The sequence below is a fragment of the Manacus vitellinus genome, unplaced genomic scaffold (assembly GCF_001715985.3).
Source record: "Manacus vitellinus isolate BGI_N305 unplaced genomic scaffold, ASM171598v3 scaffold_56_pilon, whole genome shotgun sequence".
Lineage (NCBI taxonomy): Eukaryota > Metazoa > Chordata > Aves > Passeriformes > Pipridae > Manacus > Manacus vitellinus.
Genome location: NW_021940660.1, coordinates 1,629,159 through 1,654,763, shown reverse-complemented (window position 1 = coordinate 1,654,763; position 25,605 = coordinate 1,629,159). Strand labels below are relative to the sequence as shown.

At 36.5% G+C, this 25,605-nt stretch overlaps 1 long non-coding RNA gene across 3 annotated transcripts in view; it reads left to right on the top strand.

The window, feature by feature from the left end:
* LOC108641209 overlaps nt 1-25,605 on the top strand; it is a 115,909-nt gene that overhangs the window by 24,211 nt on the left and 66,093 nt on the right. For all 3 annotated transcript variants that reach the window (XR_003916170.1, XR_001921833.2, XR_001921832.1), the window contains exon 2: nt 4,628-4,710. This is a non-coding gene — a long non-coding RNA (uncharacterized LOC108641209). The remainder of the gene's footprint in view (nt 1-4,627; nt 4,711-25,605) is intronic.

Below are 25,605 nucleotides of genomic sequence, written 5' to 3'. Positions count from 1 at the left end.
ATATATATACTGGTGAACTTGGAAATTCCAGAAATTCCTCAGGGATTCGTTTATTGGGACCAAGTATACATCCTGACATGTTAATCAGTATTCCCATTGTAGTCACAGGACCATGTTGTCCTGAATATAAATGCATGACTATTGCTCTCACCCAACATAATTCTCATGGTTTTCCACTTCTCTGTGTAATGTAGTGGAGTTTGTAGAGTTTGTGAAATTTTTTTCTTGGCTGTAGGGTTGTTAAACTAACAGCTAACAGGAGAAGAAGACCTATGATCCCAACTCTAAAGCAAGGCATGCTCGTTAGTGGTAATAGGTAATATGAATTTTCCATCTTTCCTAAGGAAAGGGAGGAATGACTTTTCAAAAAAATGGAAAAAAATGTAATTACTTGGGAATTGTTTTGGAGAGGTAGAGAGAGAGATTAATGGTTAAATATGTTTGGATGCTTGAGAAATAACCTTTTCCCATCTTGGATACTGTGGAAGGTGGTACATTGTGTGCTTTAGTAGGTGGAAGACGAATTTTACACTTCTTTTTTTTTTTTCCTTAATTTGTCATTTTTCCTATTTGTAGCTTTTGAATTTTATTAAAAGCAAGAACAACAACAACAAAAAAAAAAAAACGCTATGTATTTTCTTCCTGAAGAATTACGAAGGTGGGTTTTGAACTTTTTTGGCTTGCATAAATCTTCATTAGTTAAACAGCAATAGATGGTTGCCTAATAGCTAGCCTGCAGTTTTCTGATGAACACAGTTCACACAGTAGCTTTTCAAGCTGTAAGATGAGATCCAGTGTATAATCGATATGTATATCTACACACAAATGCATGTATTTATATAAACTAGGTTAAAAGAGGGTAATTTTAAACTATGCAGAAATACTTTAATAAGACTGATTTTTTCAATTCTTTGTATGAGTATAGCCATCCTATCTGAGACAGCAAATTCTAAAAATCTCGCAGACTTTCAGAAGGCCCCCATTCTTCTCTTGCTTGCCCCCACCACTTGCTTTCCTTGGAATGTACAGTAGTCTATCCATGACAAGCAGGAGTAGCTCACTCTGCATCTTCCCAGCGATGACAGCATCCCTGACTGCTTCACACCTCAGAATCTGACACTTCCTAAATCCAGTTTTGTCTTTTCTTGAATGAAGGTCCCAAATCTTCCTTCAGACGGTCTTCTGATATCTAATGAGGTTTTCATTTTCCTGTAGGTGAAATGGGACTCTTAGGATGACTCTTCCTGTTGTCAGAGATACCTTATTACTATTTGTATTAGTTATGCTTTCTCAGTTCAGTTTGGAGAAATTACTGTCTGTCAGACACAAAGATATAACAGCTGTCTGATATTTATACTTTTGGATTAATTCTAGGAAACAGTGACATTAAGCTGCATAAGTTCAAAAAGGAGCCATAACTCTTCTTAGAACACAGAAATCTAGTGCTGTTGGTGATGTTCTGCCAGTGGGTATGAGAGTGGGAATTAGTAGACCTGAGGTAAACAGAGCAGTGCAAATCTCAAGGGCTTCTGAAACACAGAATATGCAAGCACGATTTTGAAAACGCTCATTGCTGCTTCCTCTCACACCATCCACCTTATCTCTCTTCAGCTTCTAAAAATCAATTTGATGTGACTTCCTCTAGTTTGAAATTAGCATGATTTAACCTGTGATACAGGAAAAACCTTTCTCCACGGAAAAGGCCCTAATGGGAAATCTAATGATAGCATATTCCCCAAGGAAAGCTGCCACCTTAGACTGTGTCCCTGTAGGAGGGAAAGCGAACAACTGCAATATTCCATGTATAAAATGTGTGTGTGTGCATGTGTATGGTGACATGACACAATGCTTTGTGGCAGCTTATTTTATTCTGGGTTCTTCACATGACAGATGAAATGATTTCTGTAATTATTCTTAGGTATAAGACCCAAAGTCAGTTCTGTTAATACTTGGACTGTTTGGCATAAAATACATTTAGGTATCTCATTTAAACATCCCTCTGGAAAAAAAGCTCTGGAAATCAGAAGTGATTGAATGGATGAGCTGTAACTGTATTGCTTCTAGGCCCAGTAAAAAGGCAAGTGTAACAGGCTGATTTTCATTTCAAATGTTTCATTTGCAGTGAAGTTTCATCCCAAGGCTTACATAACTAGACTTACTTTCCTTGTAGCTGAATTAGCTCTTGTTTTACTTCTAAGTTAAATTAAGATCATTGCCATTTTATGTTAAGGAGTAGGAGAAAAATGAAATGTATCCTTACTTTAGCACAAAATTGTATGTTAACCATAACCAGTGATAAAATACTACTTGTCATTACAAGTCTTTATTACTGCTTATGATTAGAAATAGGTGAATTATATAATATGACATACCCCTGAGGAAATTATTGCACGTGTATCTATGCCTTATTTTAAAATAATTGATAGGTTAATAATTTGATGGGAATATAGAGTATTTTAAAAATATATAATATAATTAGTAAATTCAGGAAGAAAAATATATATAGTCTCCTAAAGCCTGAAGAGGCTTTGTTGCATCTCTGTTTGTTGCGTAGCAATAATGCAGTTTTTATTATTCATTTAGAGAAAACACTGCTTAACTTTGGTGAAATTTTTTCGCTCTTTCTGAGCAGTCAGTGTGACTTTTGTCATACATTTTTAGGTTTCCAGCTGGGCTGGTTTCCTTTCATTGCAAGATTGAAATCAGTCAGTGTGTCTCCAGGATTACTGAATGGTTGAACCCACCTCAATGGTGTAAGGTCAGCAGAACAACAGTTTTGCAACTTATATGCTTAAGAGAGAGGGAGTATGTCCAGAAAAATTCACTCCAGTCATCTATCAAAGATGCCAGCACAGCTGGTGGCTTTATTTCTCAGGAAAGCAGAAAGAGATGGAAGGGCATGAGGGGAGATTTTATTGATTGCTTTCTGGAAAAATTGTTCTATGAACTACTCTTGAAAAGAATGTAATTTGCCTGAGGTGTAGCAGGAATAGTATGAAAAGCCCTGGGAGAAGTACTTCCCTGATTTATATGGATATAAAATTATGCCGTTCTCTCAGAGCCAGAACTTGTATCAAGAGCTCCACGAGTGTCACTACAGATGAATGTGACTTCATGTGTTTGATAATGATACGGGTGACTTTTGAATGATCTATTGGAAGAAAAACTGGAAGAGATATTTTTACTTCTCAATGAACTCATGTTCATGTAATAACAAAGAAGTTATCATTTTGGCTCTGGCCTGTCTTTGCTTAGGCATACCTTGTACTAGCTTGCTGGAGTGGTGGGCAGCATCTATATTCTTGAGACAAAAAGAGTACAGAGGCTTGCAGTTAGCATGAGTGTTGCAGAAATCTGGACCCTTCAGAAGCACTGGATGTATTTCATTATGATTGTCTTCAGGAGAGTCTTTTAAAAATGCCAAACTTTGGTAGGTTTATTTGTCTGACATACATTATGTCATACTCCTGACTCTTGTATTGTCTGCCCATCTGAACAGTTGAAATCATCTTGAACCTGATCAATCACTATCAATTGATGAATTGCCAATGGAGCTAAGCAGATTTATAATGCAGAAGAGAACTAGGCCTTTAAGTTATTTTATCTTTTGTCTCAGTGTAAGTGTATTTAAAAGTCTGTTCTGTATGGTAAATGCTGACTTTCTAACTGTTAAAATACAAAATATTGTGTCAACAGTAGAAGACTCCAGGAGAGGTCATAAAGGTATTTTATTCTGTTTAGCTAATTTAGGCTAAAATTTTACACAGGCAAATAATAAACTGTGGGATGTAATGCTCTGACTGACGTACAAGACTGCTTTCTTTCCCATTTCTGTGATGAAAGCCTTGAAAATCTGCTAGTGCATATTATAATACTTTTAACCTGTACTGTAATGTTGACTGTTTTAAGATCTGAAGCCAAAAGCATTATCCTCCTTAGAGCTGTTCAACTACCAGTTTCAAGTTTATCAGTTTTTCCACGTGAGATTCTTTGGATATAACTGCCAATCTGTGATTCAGATATAGGCTCATCTCCCACAAGTGAAAGCAGCTAAAATAAAATAAAATAAAATAAAAAAATTTCAGTTTACAAATTATTGTATTTTATATATATGTATTTGCCATTTTTCATTATTATAAAAATCTGATAAATGAATTCAACTTGATAATTAAAATTTATATAAATGTTTGTGGAAGATTAATCTTACATATTTAAGGAAATAAAAACAATTTTTAAGAAAATAAAACATGAAAAGAACTTGGTGTTCCTGCATGTGACAGGTGAAAGGTCTAAAATCTGAGGAAATTGAATGTCACTCAGTTACTATCAATCTTCATTGCTCCCTATCACACCACAAAAGAACATAGTTAAGTTTTCTGAGTTACAGATTCTTACTGTACAGCCATACACTGACATAATTTTATACTGGCATTAATGTAAAATATTTGTAAAACAATCTTGTTGCTGGAAAACACTACTTCAGTAGTCAAAGTGATGGAGTCAGGCTCTGAATTTAATTTTGATTCACTATATTGTTTCTTAAAGTACTTGCAGACTGTATTTGTATTTTTGTGTGCAAAATTCACAGATGTGTTTACAAAAGGTGAATTGTTTTATCTTCCTCCAGACTAAGAAGAGAGCCATATAATTTGAAGTTCACAAAGATGGTGATCAACAAGCCAGCAGAATTATAGATGGAGCTGTTCTGTGGTGAGTAAACTGAGGCTTTCATACACTGAGCTTCTTGTGTGAAGATTCTGTGGCACACTCCTCAAATAAGTAGAAATTACAAAGTAGCAGTTATTGATTGAAACCTCAAAGAATCACTCCTACAAAAATAGTATTAAAAATGAAATAGTTATTACTGTTTCACTACTTCAGCTAAAATATTCCATTCTAGTACGGACCTTTATTTTTTTTTGTTTGATCAGCATTCTCACATTTTGCTGTCACTTTGTGACATCTAATGCTATATGTTGTAGTTGTTTCATCAAACAATATCATGAAGCACTTTTGATTGCTGAAAAACCTCCTACTCCTTGACAAGCTTGTATCTGAATATCCCATTGCTGCTCTGTTTGCAGTTATGTACTATTGAGTGGCACTTCAGGCACTGACTGTGTAGGGACCTGACTGTCTTCATCTATTCTGGTCACATTTGGCAAAGGTGTAAAGCCCATTCTTGCCAAAATCAGATCAATTCTCACTAGAGACTGTAACTGGCTGGCAGTGAGGATGCTCCTCGATGCAGCCCGTGGCCAAACAACTTAGAGAGAAATGCTGCCAACAGAGCAGGATTCTTCCCACAGGGCTCAGCTCTTGGCGACAGCTGAACCAAATGCAGGGGTTCTAAACTGCTCCTCTGCTCTCCTGATATGCATAGTCACCGCAGTTCTAGGAAAGCAAAACCCAAGTATCTGGAAGTGAATGTTAAAATACTAAGCTTTGTTCCTATGAATTTAGTCGTTTTTGGTCAGACTGTGCAGAGGAAGAAATAAAAAGGAAACTAAAATTTAGGAACTTGAGGAGTAACAGGGCTGAATTTGTGTAGTGGAATAAAGGGAAATGCATTCATCTGAAAGTTACTTTGTGTGCTGATACCAGGTTTTATAGCTGATAAATTGATTTAAGGATCTCTTGATAGTTGCAGAGAAAAAAAACCCAACTAGAAATTCCAGTGAGATTTCCCTGCTTAAATACTTCTGAAACAATATACTGGTGGCTAGCATGGAAATGATGGCTGGAAAAACTGTTGCCCAAGTGAAGACCTCTTCCTAATTCTCCTTCAAAAAGGAAGAAAGTTTGAAGCTGCAGAGTTTTTCTAGAACATACAGAACTTCTCTTAATGGATTAACCACACTGTTTTGTGTGGCTTTTTTCCCTCTTAACTGTGCAGTAAAATGTGTTTTGCTATGTAGAAGCATTGAGTGACTACCTCCCTCCCTCCCCTGGGAATAAACCGAAGACTTTATAGCAAGTAAATTTTGCTTCTTGTAGTTCTAATGAACCACAGAGGGCTTGTCAGTAAAATTTATCTGTGTATATATATTTTATGCACATCTTGTAATTATATATTTGTCTATAATATATATATATGCTATACATATGTATATGTTCAGTACACACATGTGTATTGATATTATATGTATGTATAGTTATATATGCACATGTATGAGAGAGAAGTCAAGAAGTGGTCTTTAAGCTCTGTGGAAGAAATAGAAGATAGTGCTGTTATTTCCAATATGTGTCTCTTGGGAAGTATCATTTAGCATGACTGTTGGATAGTATTGACTCTTTTCAATGTTTGCCCACTTCAAGCAATGATATGACCATTGTTAGATTTATTAAATTCTTTCCTCTGTTTTTTATCTTCTTCCCGAAGTTTGTTGTCCCATTCAGATAGCTTTTAACTGGTACTTTCTGAATTCATTCGCACTCAGTTCAAAGGTTTTTGTACTTCTCTGGCAATGGTGCCTAAAATGAAGAAATCCAGCACACCTTGTGATTGAGCATGCTGCCAACACAACAGATGGATGTGATTGTTGGCAGCCAAGAAGCCTTATGAAACATCGGTGTCAAATCATTAGAGACAGCATTTTTAACTCAAAAATATCTGTTAGATGTTCTGGGTTTATGCACATGATGGAGCATAGTCTAATCAGGTTGACTGAGTTATTTTAGATTTTAAAATACAACGCTTGAGTGTATAGTTTGAGTGTTGCCTGTGTAACCTGCAGCTGTTATTTTCCAGTGTCTTCAGGATTACATTTACTTTACCCTGAAAAAGATTCATGTTAGGGAATAAAGTCAAAGGACTAACGGTGTGTGATGTGATAAGATACCTGTATCATGTCATATATCCTGATCCTTTGCACACATCTAGATTGCGTGTAATTAATTGCAGGGATTAATTTACTTTTCTATTTTAGTGTCAAATATATTGCTGCATTCAAGTTGTATTCTTTTATTTTAGCTAATATAATTATGCTGAGATAGGGTGACATTTTTGAGATATAACTGACCTACTAATCTTTTTCCCTCCTTTCCTGCCCTACATGGACACAAAATATTAACAGGTATAAGACACAGACAGTTTGATATTTAGAAGATCCCACTGGATACTTATCTACATCCCTTAGTTCATAATAACCTCTGAAATCAGAGGTTATTATGTTTAACTCATGTTAAACCATACTGGTTTTATTAGGGTTTTGTGACTCTAAATCAAGTAAGTGCTTTAAAATGGTTACTCTAAATAAAAAACAGTAGATTTCCTTTTTTGAAAACGATTGTTTGGTTATCTTGTTGAGTATGAAATGCATGACAAAATACTTGGGATCCTCTGGTTCATTATGCTACTCAGCATAATCCCATAAAACCAAGTTCCTGCCTTATTTTATTAACATGTTAAGCTCTTTCTGTTAATTTAGTTCTAAGAGAGCTTTCTGTATCAGAAGGTGAGGGGTGTGATGGTATGTGGAAACTTGTGGCATGTAATTTATCTTCACATACTGTTCACATCCAGATAAATGAAAGAGGGAATGTTTTTATCATGAAATAGAAACAAGGTGTTCTGGAAAGAAGATTCACAGCTTATAAAATCACTGTAATATGTTAAATTGGCACATTAAATCCAATCCCATTAATCATTTTTAGCTAAACACAGCTATTTCTACTTCATATTTAAAATTAATGTCTGAGAATAATTTTTTTAAACCTGAGATAGTTTCATTCCAGACTGTATTATCTTCTGAAATCCAAAGCACTATTAACAGAGACAGGCAAGCCAGTAGATAGCAGGTAGAAGAGTTACTCAAAGCAGGCAGTTCCACATTCTTATCATAAATGTGCTGAAATGACAGTAGATAATGTGCATGAGGAATTTAATGGAATTTTCTAGTAAATTCATAGTGGCCTTCATCTTACAGTTCAAGAAGGCTTCTGAGTTTGCATTTATTCTGGTTCTCAAGCATACTTAAGGATACCTGGAGGTGAGAAATCACAAACGCTTAAGACTATATGAATATAAAGTACAAAGAGAGAGAGAATAATTTATAATGCAGTGTCAGTGTTTCTGATTTTAAAACACCATCATGTCAACCTTTTTTTCTCCTATCATAATAAAAAGATATGTATTAGTCCACAAGAGAGTTTTACTTTAATTCAGGTTTCATTTTATGTTTTGTTTATTCTGCAGCTATCTACATATTTTCATACCAGATATGATAGTGAATTTATATTTTGGGTGAAATGTATACTCAGCATTTTAAAAAATTATAATATATGCATTTTATAACCATCCAAAGTGGCAGATTCTAAGATGCATAGTACAAAACTTCACTAATAGCCATGGAGTCATGTAAATCTGTAAGATTCTTGCCTAATCTATAAAGTCCAAATGTAGGATATTTTTTATATTAGAATTGAACCAGGATGAAACCACATCATTATTAAACATGTTTTGGTTACTAGAGGCTCAGCTTGTCCCGCTTCTTCAAATATATAGAGAATTAGAGTTTGGTATGGGAACAAGAGGGGCCACCCTCAAACTGAGCAAGTAGTGACAATACATATCAATGTACACATCGATACCCCAAGGATACTGGAGGAGAAGAAGGGGAATTACTGGCAAGAAAATTCATCCTGTGCATTTCCAGGACTGACTACAATTAATAAGCATAGGCACTTGCACTCAGAACTATGGTAAAGTATTGGATAGTTCCAAAAGTCAGGCCAGCCTGTGACTGCAAACTTCAGGAGCAGTATGCCTGCTGATGCAATTTTCTTTCAGGAAATCAAGGAGAGGCTTTAAGACTTGTTCCTTGGCAAATGTCTTCAAAAGAAACACCTCTACTGCATTTCAGCTGTCACAGTGCTGGCCGATGCACACACTATTTTCAGATGCGCTGTGACAGCATATGCTCCCTCTCTTACTGGAATAATTTTATTTGATTTCAAGAAAAGCAGCAGAATGGAGCAGGTTGAAATGATGTTCCTGTTTGAAAGTGGCAGAGCAATATGTCAGTGTTCTGTAGGATGCTGCCTCTCAAATAAAAGTAAAAGAGAGTTTAATTTCCCCTATCCCCCCATGATAAAACACAGTTCTTTTAAGTTAGAAAATAATTTAGATAAGTTTATTAATTTTCTATATGACTTCTAGGTGGTGGGTCAAAAAGTGCTAATTTTAGTGGAAAGGTTGAGGCTGCATCAGCAGATCTTAAAATGCTCATATGCATCTTTTAATTCATGCAAGGTGCTGACAGATGAAGTGAGGTAAGGAAGTGCTGGTGTAAAGCAGTGCAAGGTACTGCATGGGATATGGATATAATTCAGAGTAAGCCATAGATTCAAAAGGTGCTGCCAGGCTAAGAAAGAGTGTCTGGAATAGATTTAATATATGAATGTTGACCTGCAGATAAAAATGAGCTAGAATAAGGTGAGAATTCAGAAAGGGGCTATTACACTAATCTAAGACCTGAAGGTGGCATGTGCTACTTGAAAACAACTTTTTAGGCTGCGGTGAAAAAATATCACTGAACTACACATAAGTGATTAGAGCTGGGTTTTTATTAAGGTTCAGGTGGCAGGGTCATCAAGTTGGAGAAGAGTTTATCTCGAAATGGTTTGCCTGTGCTTGGTATTGCTGATGAGGGGTCATTGGCTGCTGGTGGGACTGGTGGCTTGTACAGGGCGAAGGATAAGATGTTGAGAACAGGCTGCTTGCCCAGCCTGACCACTGAAGCTGGTAACAGTACTAGCTACAGACTTCTGATGAGGCACGTTCTGGGAGCAGGGCACTGAGAGGCCACAAGGTGCTTCACTTCTTTTTGCAGTTGTTCATAAAGGTGATGCATAGCTGTCTTGCCCAGGGTTGTATATTCCTTGTGAAATGAAGATATGACTGCTCAGACATACACACAGTTATCCATGTGTAACAGCTGTTTTCACCATTACAGAAATGAAACACATTCAACTGTGATTCCTAACATGTAATATTAAGTTCAACCCGTATTTTAATCAGTAGGCCTGCAAAAAGAAAATAACGTAAAAGGCTGCAGTGCTGGCATGCAGCATGGAGGCTGTTACAAAAGATTGTGAAAGTGAAAAAAAGTTGAAAAAATCAGGGGAGGAGAGAGAAATCAGAGATGACTGGGTTTACCCCTTTCAATTTGAAACCATTTGATTTTCAGGGCTCCAGTTTTGTAAATCACATTAGCATCTGCTTAACCTTAATCACAGTTGTAGTCCCTTTTTATTTCAGTATATTTGCATAAGTAAAGTTAAGCATGTGCAAGAATCTGCAAAAGTAAAACAAAGGTAGGTACGATATTTGTATTCTTTCACCCGGTTATATTCTAATGCTGCATGTCCAAATCCAAGTGAAATAACACACAGGAACACCATGTTAGTGATAAGCATTCTAATTCTGAGTTTCCCACTAGGATTTAAATTAGAATCTGATTTGCAGACAGCCAGGCTACATTGTGAAGGCAAGTCAAGTCTTGCTGTAATTGCACTGGCTCTGATTTGTTTTCTAAACCACCTGTTTCTCTAGTTGTGCTTATTTTAGGAAATAAAGCTTATGTTGGACAGGAAATAATCTGAAATCTTACAAAATATCCTCTGTATCTGTAAGCATTTAGGACAAATTAACTATTTTGAAAGAACACAAGTACAGCAGGAGTAGAAATGTAATATTTAAATTGGACAGGACTTGTTCATTGGAAAACCTGTCACATATTTAGTTGAATTTTCCTGTGACTTGCTAGCCACTTTTATACACTACTAGGAAGGTCTGTCCTGTGTTAGAGATTGTCTCTGCCTTAGTGCTTACCAAAAGCTTGGCAGTGGTAGTAGTTCAGTAGGAGAGATCATTGCTTGGTGTGCTCTCTGGTATAATCACACCACTTTTGTGTCATTCTGTGATCTCTCCTTCAGCCTTTCTTGCTTCTGTTGAGACTTATTCCTAAAAAAGACAGACACTGGGATGTGGGGTGTTGTAAAAAAGTGCTTTTAGGTATAGTGAGAAGCACATCAGGTACTTGAACAGGTGAGGTGAGCTAATGTCTTTCAGTGGGGCACCAGATCATGGTAGACTTCTGTCTGAGAGCTGGTGGGAGACACTGCTTAGACTGGGAAACTTCACAGTGCTTCGTGGCTTCTGAGGCTCCCAGCTCCTGATGGCATTCCAAGTTCTAATGCAATCTGTAACACTAGATTCTCACCTGTTCACTGGTCTTCATCTCCTCTCCTCTTACACCTGCATTCTGGTTTCCAGAGAAAATAAATTTGAATATCAATGGTGGATTGAAGTCATGTTGTCCTCACACCAGCAGCAGCCCTCACTTTCTAAATGTTCAAGTCTTGTTGGTACGGGTTAAACTTCGCTTTTCACTGTGTGGGGATTGATAGAGAACCTGAACTTTGTCCTGGGGAAACCAAGTTTTCCTTTCTTGGAGTGGTAACTATGATATTATGGCAACTAATTTTGATATGAGAAGTCCAGGTTCATTTTTCAGTTTTGACTGAAGATATTCATCTGCCTAGTATGTGGTTCTTGAGGGTACCTGAACCATCATGATGGGATAGAGAAAAAGGAGCAAGTGAGAAGGTGAGGAATCTTTCATGCTGTTGAAATTGTTCCCCAAATAGTGATACATACCTAGTGGTGGTACAACAAAAAATTGAAGGCCAAACCCAGGAATTTAACATTTTTAGAAATGCTTCTAATCATGTCTAATCCTTTCATATCCCTTGGAACAGCATTATGAAAATGAATGCAAACTAGGAACAGCTTATGAAAATTAATTCAAGCAAGGCTTGAAAAGCTTTGCTTTTCGTATGTGAAAAGCTGCTGAGCAATGCTACTGAAACTAAGTTACATTTAGGTATTCAAATCTTTGGAGGCCTGTACAATGAAAAACTGATGTTTCTGTCTAGTATGAGCACCTTCAATGTTAAAGGAAACTTCTGTAGAGATTTCAGGATAATTTGGGAGCTGGGCTCCCAGTTTTAATGTAAATATTTCTGCAGTTGCTTTTCTTGAACCTTGCCTCTCTTTTTTCAACTGTAATGCCGGTAAGGACAGAGGAATCTACACTGTGAAATCTGTGAGAGTTCTGTTTTTAGCTTCACTGGGAGGTAGAACACAGCCTATCATCCTCTACCTCAGCTATGGTAAAGATTTCTGAATCCAAATTCCTGCAACTGCAATTATGTATAGAATATTTTTGTACTGTTACTTCTAGGTTAAAAGAGTTACTTTATTTAAAAGAGAAAGAGATTTTTAAAGTCATACTGCTGAACTAATTAAAAATAATGCAGAGTTGTCCCATGAGGTTGATTTTGAACCAGAAAACTAAGTATGCTGATTATTACTGAATAACTGATAAGAAAGAGACTATAACACACATCCCCACACATCCCCATTTTTAATGCTTAAGACTGAGCCTTAAATAGTAGTTGTTCTCATGGAGGTTTCCTGGAGTACATGTGCTGAGGAAATGAAATTCTCACCTGCTCCTAAAGCCATATCTCTTCTATCAGTATAGGAAGAGTTTTGGGACTGACTTACACCTACATCCCTCACTTGTGAAATATTGTATCATAACTGGAATGGTCAGAACTGCTGCCTGGGTTTAGTTAAACCAAATGTACAGCAAAATATGAATCTGTCAGATTATACTTTAATTTGCTTAATTTCATTGTGTGGGATTAACACTGATGAATCTCATGTAGTGTTTCTTTATGGTGAGATGTGGTTTTTCTAAATGTACCTTAAAGAAATGCCTGTTTTCCAGACTAATTAAAAACAATAGTTCTCCTAAGTAGGAAGTATTCCTATTGAAAGATCAAACTTTTTTTGTAAGAGTGCTTCTCTGAAACATACTGAATGTAACATATTCTTCTCAGGATAACAGCACAGTTAAGTGTGCAGATTCTTATTATCTTGCCTATATTTATATTCAGAACATTGGGAAGTGTGTCAAGAATTTGTTGCTCAGGGAGTGTATACTTGAAACCTTCAAATCTTAAATATGATTCATGATATATTGTATATGCCATAGGTTGGTAATATGGTAATATTTCTCTGACTGATGTTTAGATGCTTCCATTAAGTGAATTGATGTCTAATTCTCACTCTTGATAACATTGTTCAGTCATTATTTAGTGCTGCAAGATGTGGAGAACATGGTGATTTATGCAAGGAGAGCCCTGTGGGATTGAGTATATTTTAAGCAGAGCTTTGGTCTTGGACTGGACCTCAGCTTGTGAGTGAATGTCATATTGCATGAACATTACAATCACAAAAAAACCCCACCTTTTTCATGCTAGACAGTCTTTAATCAAGTCCCACGAATTCTGAATTTATTAAGACTCTAGAGGTTAGGGAACTTTTCCAGAAGATTAAGAGCTGGTGAGCGGACAAATATTTTATAACATATGTATTGAAAAATCTTTCAGTTTGGAGAGCTGCAGGAATTTTAGCAGACTTGTGGTGCTATACAGTTCAGGAAAGGTGGTCTTTGGGATTGTTCTTGTATATGCCAATGGTTTGACAATTCCTTCTGTAATTTGGAAGTTTAATGCTATTATTAGAAAATAAAATCTCTTATTCCTCTTGGAAGTGTGGCACCACGTGTGACATTTTAAAGAGAAGTCATATCCGTGTGATCAAGTGGGACAGAATAGGAGCCGATCAGAGAATGGTACCAAATATGGGTGAGGTAGTAGGAAGCATTATATATGTCTGCTTGCAGCAGCCAGGTGAACAGAACACAAGTGCAAGGCACCACATGCATCACTTTCTTATCACTTCCTTTGGGCTTTCTTATCTTCAGAGCACCTGTGCTTTAAACAAAGGCTCCTGCCAGTCTGTTTGCTTCTTGCTGTACTGATTCAGAGCACCTACTAACAGTCGTTTGCTACTCATTAGGATGAATCACCATGGTAATAACCAGCAGCCAGATAAAAGACTGGGAGCCACAAGGGTGAAGCTGACATTGTCCTAAGTTCACTCAGTTTTTACATACCAAACTACATGCAAATAAAGTAAGTCTTTAAAGGGGCATCACCTCTATAGCCATTTTTGTCTCCGTGACCTTATTAGATCCATAGTATCTCTTCCCCGAGCCAGTGGCCAGTCTGCTCTGGGGGATGCAGTCAGTGTCCCTCCCTGGCAGCCCTTCAGTGTGTCAGAAGCCTGTAGGGAATGAAGTTGAGAAACTCACAGCTTCATTTCTCACTAGTTTAATGAGGTTAGTGATAGACTTTGAAAGAGATCACTTGATTGATTCCTTGGCAAGCAGCCATTGCAGAATTCCTCATTAGGATGTCTCATTCAATCTCTCCTAAATTATGGTGATCAAACAGCCCAAGCCTGTTGAGGACTGTAAAGAAAAGAAATCAACTTTTAAATTTGTTTAGGGCAGAGTAAAATGAGCAATGTAGAAAAGGGCTATTTGATTTATATTTAGATACTGGTAGTTCTTATTCATAAATTGTTTAGGTCCATGATTTTTGTTGCTGCATGTATGGTACAGCAAAGTTTAAGAACATTTTTTTTTTTTAGAGGTGTGTGGGGATGGAATTTGGTAAAATTAAAAAGCATGGGATAAAATAAGACCTTGTAGATCTTTCTCTCTCCCCATTTTACATTAAAGTAAATATATATTATAAGAAATAAAGTATAGCTGGGCAATTTCAGTTGTTTGCATTCTCCTGAATACTTCATATCTCACCATAGCACTGCAACCTAAGAGTTGAAAATGCTATCCATGGTGTAAAAAGTCATCTACTAACCAGTTAGGAGCATAAACCTGTGCAACTCAGGATATCTCAGCTGTTTGAAAGTTTGGAACATGTGCAAATATTACTGTAGCTCTCACTGTTTGCCTGTGAGCAGTTTGTTGAAGTTGCACATAGTTGGTTGTCTCGTTTGTTCAAGCAGATTGTCTCCCTGTGGAGATGCAAAACTGCTAAAAAAATATTGTAAACACATCTTTTCCACTGCATTTATCCACCACTTAGGGTGGAGAAGGGGAATACTGAGGTAAAGTAATTCTAAAAATCTTTCGCAAATAATTCCTAATGTTAATTTAAAATTTATTGGACTGCCGTTCTTGTCCACAAGCTGAGTGGCTACCAAAGTGTAGAAAGGTCATACAAGAGGAATTCAATCATCAATCCCTGTCTTATACCCTTACCTAAGGGTACCTACCTTCCTCATCTGCCCGCTGGTAACAACAAAATGCAAGGCTCAATGTTACTGTGGTTTTCACTGATACTACCTTCTAAAAGTAAATGGCAAATGCCAACTGGCTTCATTACAACTGCAGTCCCCCACACTTCATGAATATTCATTAAAAGAGCAAGATTATTCATGGCAAGTAAACATAGAAAGGAGATAATATAAAAATCAAAACACACAGGTGAAATTTCATTGCTGTCACGAACAGAATTACCATGGAAACTCTCTTATTATATTTTTAAAATATTTTCATCATTGTTTCCTTTTTCAGTTAAAATTGTCCCATTTTCTAGAGGCAGATTTTTTAGGAGGTATAAAGCATTTGTCTGGGAAACCGTTTGGAGCTGAGGGAGAAGAACTGAAGATTGTATATAGTGAACTGTTAGACTACTTTTACACTACAAACAATTCCCAACGAAGTAAAGACATTTAAGTGGGGTGTGGGTTGTTTTTTTTTTTAATTCTCTTGGTGGTTCTCTCTCTTAGAAGGTATTATTTAACTGATCTGTTTGATTTCATATAAAGAGTAGCAAAAATATCAAAACAACAATGTCATCATGTGTATCTTCAGAATGGACAGAGTAGAAAAACAACAGAGGTATTGTGTATTAAAAGAAGTAGATTGCATGCTGTTTTTCTGGTGTACCTTTCTAAACCCATTACATCTCTAGCTTTTGATGCCCCCAAAGGACAGTAGAGTTTCTCTTTTGCTCTCTAACCCCTCACAAGATGTCGATGTCTGGGTCAGATATAATTGATTTACGATTCATGACTGACACTTAACTAGTTCTTCAAATGCCATTGTTCAAATACCCAGTAGAGGAATGAGAGTCACTGTATTAGGTAAACGTACTTTATGAAAAGATGCAACAATTAATTTATATGTTTAAACTTTTTGTTGTTTTCTTCCTGAGTTCCTTGCTGTTCTTTTATGCCTACCTAAAATCATGATAAAATATGGCAGTTACTATTAGTATTTTAGCAGGTAATGTGGCTGCTGCCTCAACAGCTGAAAATACCTGCTCTGAAGAGTTTAAAAGCCATAATGAAATGCAGTTAATGCTTCAGAGCTCTGTCATATTTTTATCACCACAGAATAAAGTTCGGGAAAAAAAAAACTATTAGGAAAAAGAACAAATAGTTCTCCTCTGTCACTGACAGCATTTGGATGACAGGTGGCCAGCAGACATCAGGAAAACCAGACATCAGAGTCCACCAGCTCTGTTTTGCAGCATTGAGGACAATGTACTTTATAGCATGTAATGCCCTTTACTGCTAAATTCACTGAATTGAAGTTATGGTTATAGCCTTATGTTCAGTTTGTCCAGGACTAGAAAGTTGGTTGAGTGGGACTTTATATTAATTGTTTAGATTTGGAGAATGTGGGGCATTTCAGTAACAACTTAGTTTAGTGTAAACTCAGCTCTTTTTCCCTCCCACAAGCTTTGAATAAGCCATGCTTTTAATTCTGTTTTATGAACAAAAAATGTGTTGATTCATGGTTTATGTCCCTTATCTCTACCCTAGTACACCTCAGCAGAGAAGTGGTAAGTGGTTCCTTGATAATAAACATATTATTTGACAAGGTTTGGTGTGGGGGTTTTGGCACTTGTTTGTATGTTTTTTGGCTTTAATCAACTCTTAAGAAACAGAGAAAGTCAAAGACAAGCTTTTATTTACTAATCCCTCCCATGATCCATTTGAAATGGAACTGTTTGTAGTGTTACTGCAGTGCTACTTCGTAAAAACTCATTGTGGGTGTATTTTGAAGCCAGCTGCCTTTTTTCTTATCTCTGTTAATCTTTGTTTATGCACCACCTTCCAATATGTGATATACCCATATGTGGCTAATCCTAAATGAATCTTTTTATCTCCTCCACGTAGTAGAAATAAGACAATTCAATTTTGGTTTTGTCCATCTCTTACATAACTTCAACCATTTTTTCTACTATTTTGAAGTACTTATTTTTCTCTGTGACATTCAAGAACAAAAGATAGGTCTTTCCATGCTTCACTGCACAGCTTTTAGGTTTATCTTCATACTTTTGATGGACAGTTACTATATTTTACTGATCCATACTTCACGGTTGTCATTAAACATACATGGAACTGAAATACTTTGTCCTCTAAAATAGTGTTTTCTTTATATTTTTAGTGAAAAGTAAACAGGGGATGCTACACTATTGTTTTTGTTCAGTAGAGAAACAGGCTGTCACTAGAGAGTAGTTAAATAGTGTTTTTCTGGCTGACTATGATGCAAGAAATATTGAGATATCCAGCCAGTCTTGCATGGGTGTTGCATTTTGATTCTGATCAAATAATCTAAATACCTGCATTACTAAAAATTTTCACCCTCGGAAGAGGGTGAAACTGTAACTGGGCATATACTGCCTGTCCTGACTGTGAATGACTGGGCCAAAATGTGACTTGTAGAACACAGCTGCAGAACTGCTGGAATTTCTCTTTCAAGTGGGGAATGAATTCTATTTCTTTAGTAATTTTGTTGAAAGCCACAGCATTTAAATTTTCTTAATTTGCTACTATGTCACCACTGGTTTGTTCTAGAAGAAGTCTGTGACAATGTAGGCTGTTCCCCCTTCAGAAATCTCCTCCCTTTTCACCGATCTTCTGTTACAAGATAAAGTAAAGCAATATATCTTCCTTTGTGTCAATCACCACTTTTCTGTTCTTGAAATAAATCACTCTTGTTAACCTTAGGTTCATTTCCTTCTCTTCCTGGCTTGTCTTTTCTAATGTTCATTCTCAAGTGTAACTAGAAAAAATAAATTGAAGAAATGGAAGTAAAGATGGAATGAGATACTACAACTGTGTGATGATTCCTAATTGCAGCTTTCATTATGCTAATAGTAAGTATTCTTGTTAAATCACATGGTGCATAGATAGCTTCATAATCACTATTAATATAGTGTGCTCTCTGTTTTGCAAGTCATTCTGAACAATTAACTATACTTTTTTTTATAAAAGAAGAAAAATCAATATTCTAGTGTGCTTCTGTGCAGATAATTGATTCCAGTGAAACGAAGTCCCTAGGTATGAGGTTTTGCTTTCTTATCTAAAAGAATTAAAGGCAAAATTAGTATTAATCGCTGTTAATCTCTCAAAATTGCTGTAGAACTACTACTTATCTAAAATGGAAGTAAGTGTACATCTGTTTTATAAATGGTTGGTAGTCATTTGAACACTAAAAGACACTAATTTTCTGGGGAAACTCACTCTTACATTGTTAAAACAGCACTATGAGTTTGTCATATGTAACAAACGTTTCCTCATACAGTTCTCAATAATGTAGATATTTCTATTCTGTATCATGACAATGGTTTAAAGAAACATGTTAGGGTTGATGCTTTGTCTCCATCTGAAATGACAAAGCCAATCAATTAATACAAAGTATAGCAAGCTGACTGTCTCTGTGGCTGGTACAAATGGTGAAGAGAATCCCACCAATAATTATTTTTTTCATAGATGCATAAAAATAATAACAAGGTTTTTTTCAGAGATTTATCTGGATACCTTTATTATCAATTATAAAATCAAATACACAATAAAACTCTTCTCATTATGAAATAGTTTCCTCTGTATTTCTGCTTTTTCTCAAAATATGTCTTTCATGCCAAATGGTGTAAATAGATGTACTTTGGTGAATGCCGTGAAAGAGTACAGACTTGCTTTGGATATGAGGAGGTTTGTAAAGAGTTTTATCAGCACTCTTAACTGGCCAAGAGCATTCCAAGGGGAGGGAAGAGTTTCTTCCTCACTGCTAGTGTTTAGTAGTTACTTTTCTGTCTTGAGGAATGGCAGCTAATAGTACAAACGTCAGGGGGCAGTGGTAGAAAGGTCTGCCTTGCTAAGCTACTTGATGTTGGCGGTACTGATGTTACTGGGAAATATCCTGCAATTTCCTTTGGGAGAAGAATTCATCTGGTTTTCAAAGATTGGCATAGAGACATCGAAATAGTGGGTGTCTTTGTGGGTAACAAGTGTGATACAGCAGGTAACAGAGCTCCACGTGTGCTGTGTGTGGGGAGGTGGCTCTGTTTGCTGTACGCAACAGGGGGGGATGCTGCAGGGTCAGCTGCAACTGCAGCTGCCTGGAGATCAAAAGGGTGTTTAGTTCCACTAATAAGTCTGATCTGGGGACCTTGACCTATGGTTAGACCTGTATGTGTGCAATATATAAATAAGAAATCAGAAGTGCTATTCATCACAGCCTTCTCATTTGTCTGCCTGTCTTTTAATTTTCACTGTATCTCCTACCTTCCCCCTGTCTCCCCAGGCTTTATTGCTTATATGTTCAATCAGTACATCAAATATTAAAGATATAGTCTGAGATAAATAAAATCATTTATGCTGTCTGTGTTTGCTTGGCATCAATAGCCAGCTAAATCATACTATTCTGAGAACTTTGTTAACATCAGTTGATAAAGCTTCTGTGTGCAGCAGAGCCTTGATGGGTTAGATTGCTCTGTGTGAGGTGAAGGCTTTTCGATCTGGGAGCCAGAAAGAATCACACCAATTTCAACTCCACCTAAAACAAGAAAAAAACTTCTACTTTGGAGAAATAGTAAAGGACAAGATCAGAAAGAAAAGATGGGAACACTGAAGAGTTGATCCCACGATATCACAGGCATTTAAAAAAACAAGTGAATATTATGGAAATTGTGCTAACTCTCACATCATCTGATTAGATGTGTTAGGTTTATTCAGACCACAGTGAACAAACTGAGAAATTAAGAGGACAAATTGAAATGGGTTAGTTGTTCTTTAATGAAAGAAATATGCTTAGATCAAAGTAAAAACTGAAAAGGCAAGCTAAAAGGTTAGCCATACATTAATAATTCAACATTCCTTGAGATTACTTTCATCATAGTAATTTCAGAAAGAGCCGTAGTCTGTGGCTCTGTGTTCATCCATGAATCTGTGTGCAGTCTTTAAGTAGGAGTAGAGCATTTTGGTCAGTTTGGCCCTTCTGGCTGCAGGAGGCAGTTCATTAAAAATTGCAGGGCTTCAGAAAGAGCTCTAGAGCTTTCAGGGGAGGCTGCTAGTTGGGGAAGATTAGGTTGAGGGGTTTAGCTAAGTAAGATACTAGTAGTCTGCCTGGAAGTGGTCCCTGGAAAGAAAAATTAGGTGAGGGGGGCAGCAGAAAAGCTTATGAACAGAGAACAGCCTCAGGGCTAACCTAGAATTTATCTTTTTTTATTAGTTGTGCTGTTACACTGGTGGTATGATGCATACAAGAAAATTAACAGCATTGGTATGACGACAAAGGAGACTATTTTGGGAGACTGACTGTACCTTGCTTTCTTGGATTATTGTGAAAAGTTACATATTTTCATATGACAGTGGCTCTGTGTGTGTGTACACAGTTCATGGTATAATGTACAGATGTTTAATATATAAATGTTAAGTAATACTTTAAATGTGGTCATAATACAAAAAAAAGGTTCATTTTTCTCACTACAATTAATGGTTATGGCATATTAAGTGCTGTATTCTTACTTTCACCAGTTTGGTTCATAAACCAGCAATTTCCCCACATGCAGATGAGTTTTAACCATGAGTTATCATTTGCTGTTTCCGAACTGTCAGAGCTTTAAGTGAGAACAAATTTTAGTTTGAAGAAGTTTAACCAACTTTAAAAAAATATACAGAAGAAATCTCTGAAAATAATCAGAATACGTGCCTGTGCTTGTGTGTCCAAATGTCCATATTTTGGTTCGATAAAGAGTTAATATATTAGGCAGCTGTCCAGAGCATTCAGAGCAGTTTAAAAGGTTTAATGAATCTGTTTTCCCACCATTAAACTTACTGTGAACCCATGGGCAATACTGAAGTTGGGGGTTTTTGTGAATTTGCTGTTTTGGTTTGGTTTTGGTTGTTTGGGTTTTTTTTTGGCATAAGTTAGTGTGGATTTTTCAGACAGTTGTTGCATTGGAAATCACGTGACCATTTCCAGCTCTAAAATTGAAATGGCAATAGCAAAGAGCTAGGCAGATGAGGTTTACAAATATCTAGCCAGGGCAAAAACTTGCACATCCAGTTTTGTGAAAATGCAACAAAAACCTTTGCTTGTTTACAAACACAACTTTAATTTTGGCCAGGAGATTGTTTGCATGCTTGCATTCTATATTCCAGTAAGAATATCTTTCATCAGTTTTGGTTGGTGTTAAGTGTTTCTCTTGGGTTTGTTTCAATGATCCTGCTTTAAGATTTTATTTTTTTAGGCAAGGTATTTGATCAGACTGCTATGTTTTCAGCAGGTGTGTTGTACTTCTAACCTGCAAATACACACAGGGCAAACTTGGAAGACTGCAGACTTGGAAGAAAATTGTGAGAGAGAATAAAACTGCAAAAGGCAGAAATGTTTAAACCTTGAAATATTATTAAATGAGATGCAAATGGTATTTGTGCAGTGCTAACAGAGAGATCTCGAACAATGGTTTATGGACTTTCACATAATTATCATTGCAGTGGATTCTTTTTTCCCTCTGTTGAGTGCAGCTCTTTTATTTCTTTCATCCCACATAGGACTCCTCCTTTGAGTGTGGTTTGGTGAGTCATTGCATATTGTGTTTCAATCAGAGAACATGGCATGCTAAGAAAAAAGAAAAAGAATTCAAAGAAAGACACGCAAAAAATTTGAAAAACAAATTCTTTTAATCAAAATTTTGTCTGCTTTTGCAATAAGAAAGATCAACAGTAACTTGGTAAGAAATGCTGTGCTTATGTTTGTTTTTGAAGACCATCATAATCAGTATTAATTTTGGAGCATATCATTGGTGATCAGAGATGATCAACAAGATGACTGACTTCTTAAATTGTCTGGCTTTAGAATAAGGTATTGTAGACAGCTGGCCCCAAGGCTTGCATTAGTTTCTTTTCTTCCTTTTCACTAGGGTAGATTTCTAGTGCCTTTTAATCTTTTTCTTAGCACCACATACATCTCTCTTCCTCTCAAGTGGATTACTTCAGCTGTACAAGGGGTTCTTCCTTCAGGTTTTTCACTACACAGAGGATGTCACTTGTTCTGAATATTCTAAAATAGGTAATACATGATCTGTTCAAGTCAATTTATTAAATCCTAGAAAGAAATCTTTCAAGGACTCTATAAACAATTCAGAAAATATTGGTTTGGGTGTTTTTTTACCGTGTAATCTTCCTTTCCATTTAATAACTAGCCCATTTTTAAATAGTTAATACTTTACAGTTACTCTGTGTTTGAGGACTCTAAAATATATTTCTTTTTCAGCACTGGCTGAAATTTTGCTGAAGGGTTCCAATTTTTTGCAGTGAATAGTGTGTGGAGTCATTGCGGAAGTGCTTGAATGTGCTTGAATATGCAATATATACAAAGTCCTGGTGGGATTTGTAAATTATTGCTATAGAACAACTGTGAGATGCAGGATAAGTGATAGAAAAAGAAAAGCTAAGATCAGGACAATTGGAAGAAAAGGGTGCTGTGGAGATCCTAATATGCTACTTTCTACCACATCACCTGAATTTATAAGCTCTCCAAATGCCTTGCAAATCTCATGAGGGAGTGTGTGTGCATTGTATGTGCAAGTGATCTACACTGCCACTACTATCCATTACTGTTGACATCCCTGTGAGGTAACAAAATGTGTTTAATTAAGGTAGTGATCATCAACCACTGCAGACCAGGAATGCCAGATGGTACGTACCAGATGGCACAACCCTGATGGTAGGTGTCTTAAAAATACCCAGCTCAGAAAGATGGGTGAAACATCAGTGACAGTGTTAGAAGGATACAATGCCCCTGAGCAAGTACTCCCACTACTATTTGAATAAGTATATCTTGGTTTGCATCTTATCACTAAATTCATAAAAGCCAATTAATTTTCCTCCTATTTCTTACAGAAATTAAATCTCCTGTATGGTATAAAGAAGAGGGTATACAGCACCAAGCCTTCCTGCCTTCAGTACATTAAAATTACACACAGGTTCAATTACCTCAATAATTTAGGACTTTTGATTGTTTAATCGGTGGGGAAACATTTCCAACACTTATGTGCTAGATTGTTGTGCTAGATTAGGTGGAGTGATAGCACAGATGAAGACAAGATAGGTTGACAAAAAGGACTAGTAAATCATTAGACTCTTAACAAAGTAATAATTGCTTTAAGTGATAAACCCAAAAGCTTAATTATCCTTGGATGTTCTGATCAATATTGCCAAAACCAACTGTTCCAGGTTGCTTAAGTATAATGCCACAGCTGAGGTCATTGGTACAAAATTGAAACAAATATTATATTCCACATAAGATAAAGATGGAAATATACAGAATTCTTGAAAATAAGTTTTTTCCTTAAGTTTAGGAAAAAATACAGTTAATTCTCATTGTGACCAAGTTCTTAAAATTGGTGAGCAACAATAAAGACAGAAGGACTGAGTAGGTAGATGTTTGTTCAGTTTTTTGAAAGGAAGAAGGAAAGTGAGTTGAAGAGTTCTGGATGCTTGTTGAAGAGCTGTGGATGTTTGTATCCAAACAAACTTAACAGTTATGTTCTGAGGGAGCTGATGCCATGTCTTTTTATTGCATGTCATCGTGTAGCTTTGCTGCAGAGGTGAACACTTCATCTGAGTGGTCTCTTTCATATTTGCTGAGCTGTTGCTGAGCTCTCAACATCTGAAATTCTCAGCATGTAGCCCGTAGTAGAATGAGACTATAGCTACATAAATTCCTCCAGTATTTGTTAATGTGACCTGTTTATCCATCATTTTCTTCCTCCCATTTCATTTGGAAGTGACAGTCCCTGTTCTTAAGTTCCAATTATTTTATAATGTCAGCATTAAATGCATGCCCAGTCAACCCTAAAAGCATAACATAATACTAACCATTAAAAATTAAACTGCATTTCTGTTTTGGCTTTTCTAATTCTTGCAGACACTAGAAGTTTCAAACTACATTAATTATGCTTACGCTAATTGCAGCAGAGTTGCATGTTTCTGATGTTGCTTGAGTTTTCTCAATATTGAAGCTCCCTCACTTAAGCTTTTCCAGATAATTTAAATAATGTTGGATTAGAATATCAATGTCTTTCTTCTGTTTTCTGTTTTCTTTAGGATTGATCAGAGAGTGATTTTGATCATTATTAATTGACCCCCGAAAACATTTTCCCACCAAGAAATTTACAGTTGTTTTGCAGTGTGAATCAGGTGATATTATTTTCATGAATTCACTTTTCATTTTTATTACCATGGAGTTCACCATAGACCTTTAGAGACATCTTTAGTGCAACTGTTATTATAGTGGACTAGATTTCAATGAGAAGAGGTCAATTCAACATCTGCCTTTCTTATTTTGCCTACACAGTAATGCCCACCATTCTGCTACTTCAGAAATCTCTGGAGTGTAACATAAGCTGAGATTTAATGACTTGGAACCTGCTGTTTCAACTGATACTCTGACAAGCTGCTAACCTGCTGGAGCTTACACAAGACTTTTTTTTTTTTTTTTTAATCCTTCACAGAGAGTGGCTATGCTGGCAGCAGGTTTTACGTGCCAGTATAACATATTTTCCAAAGTGAAGGTTCCAACAGGAAAAAATGGTGAGATGTGCAGAGCTGAGAAAGTCTTGAGTACCTGACAAGAAAGTACTCACCCAGTTTGTTCATTTTATTATCATAGACATGAAGTGTTCCTTAATGTGAACTAGGATGTTAAAAAGCATAAAGATCAGCTGAAATAATATTTTTAACATGCTTCTATTGTCTTTTCTAGCTGTACAGACACAGCCTCCCAAATCCACTTGATTTAATGGAAATCAGACATCTTCAGATCACTGATGTGAAAATTAAATATACATTTCTAACTACAAGTGGTCTCGAGACTGTTGCAGCCTGTATGATATCACCAAAACATTTTTAATCACTGGTGGCAAGCTTCAAGGTAAAACTAGGTGATACAGCAATTTCTTGAAATAAGAGACCCACCAGAGTTTAAACTATCTTATTAAAGTGTGCCTCAGTGTTTTAGTTAATGCTGCTTTCAGCTCCTCCTAGGCTTCACTGGTTTTCTGGGAGCCATTTCTCTTCCTATGACACTTATTAATGCTTTATGAGGACAAATGTGTGACACGCATCAGGAAAACCGATTGATTTTGTAACCGCAGTCATAAAGCATGTCCCACGCTCCAGTGAGTTACAGGGAGCAGACAGTGAGAAGTTACCATGAATGCCAGCACATCAGGGTTGGATCTTGGTTCCATAAGTTTCATCCCAGAGATGCCCATGTGAACTGTAGGAAATTACTCTGCTGTTACTCTGCTTTTACCGTGATCTGGCTGTTGTGGCTTTTTCTGTCAGTGCATGGTGTT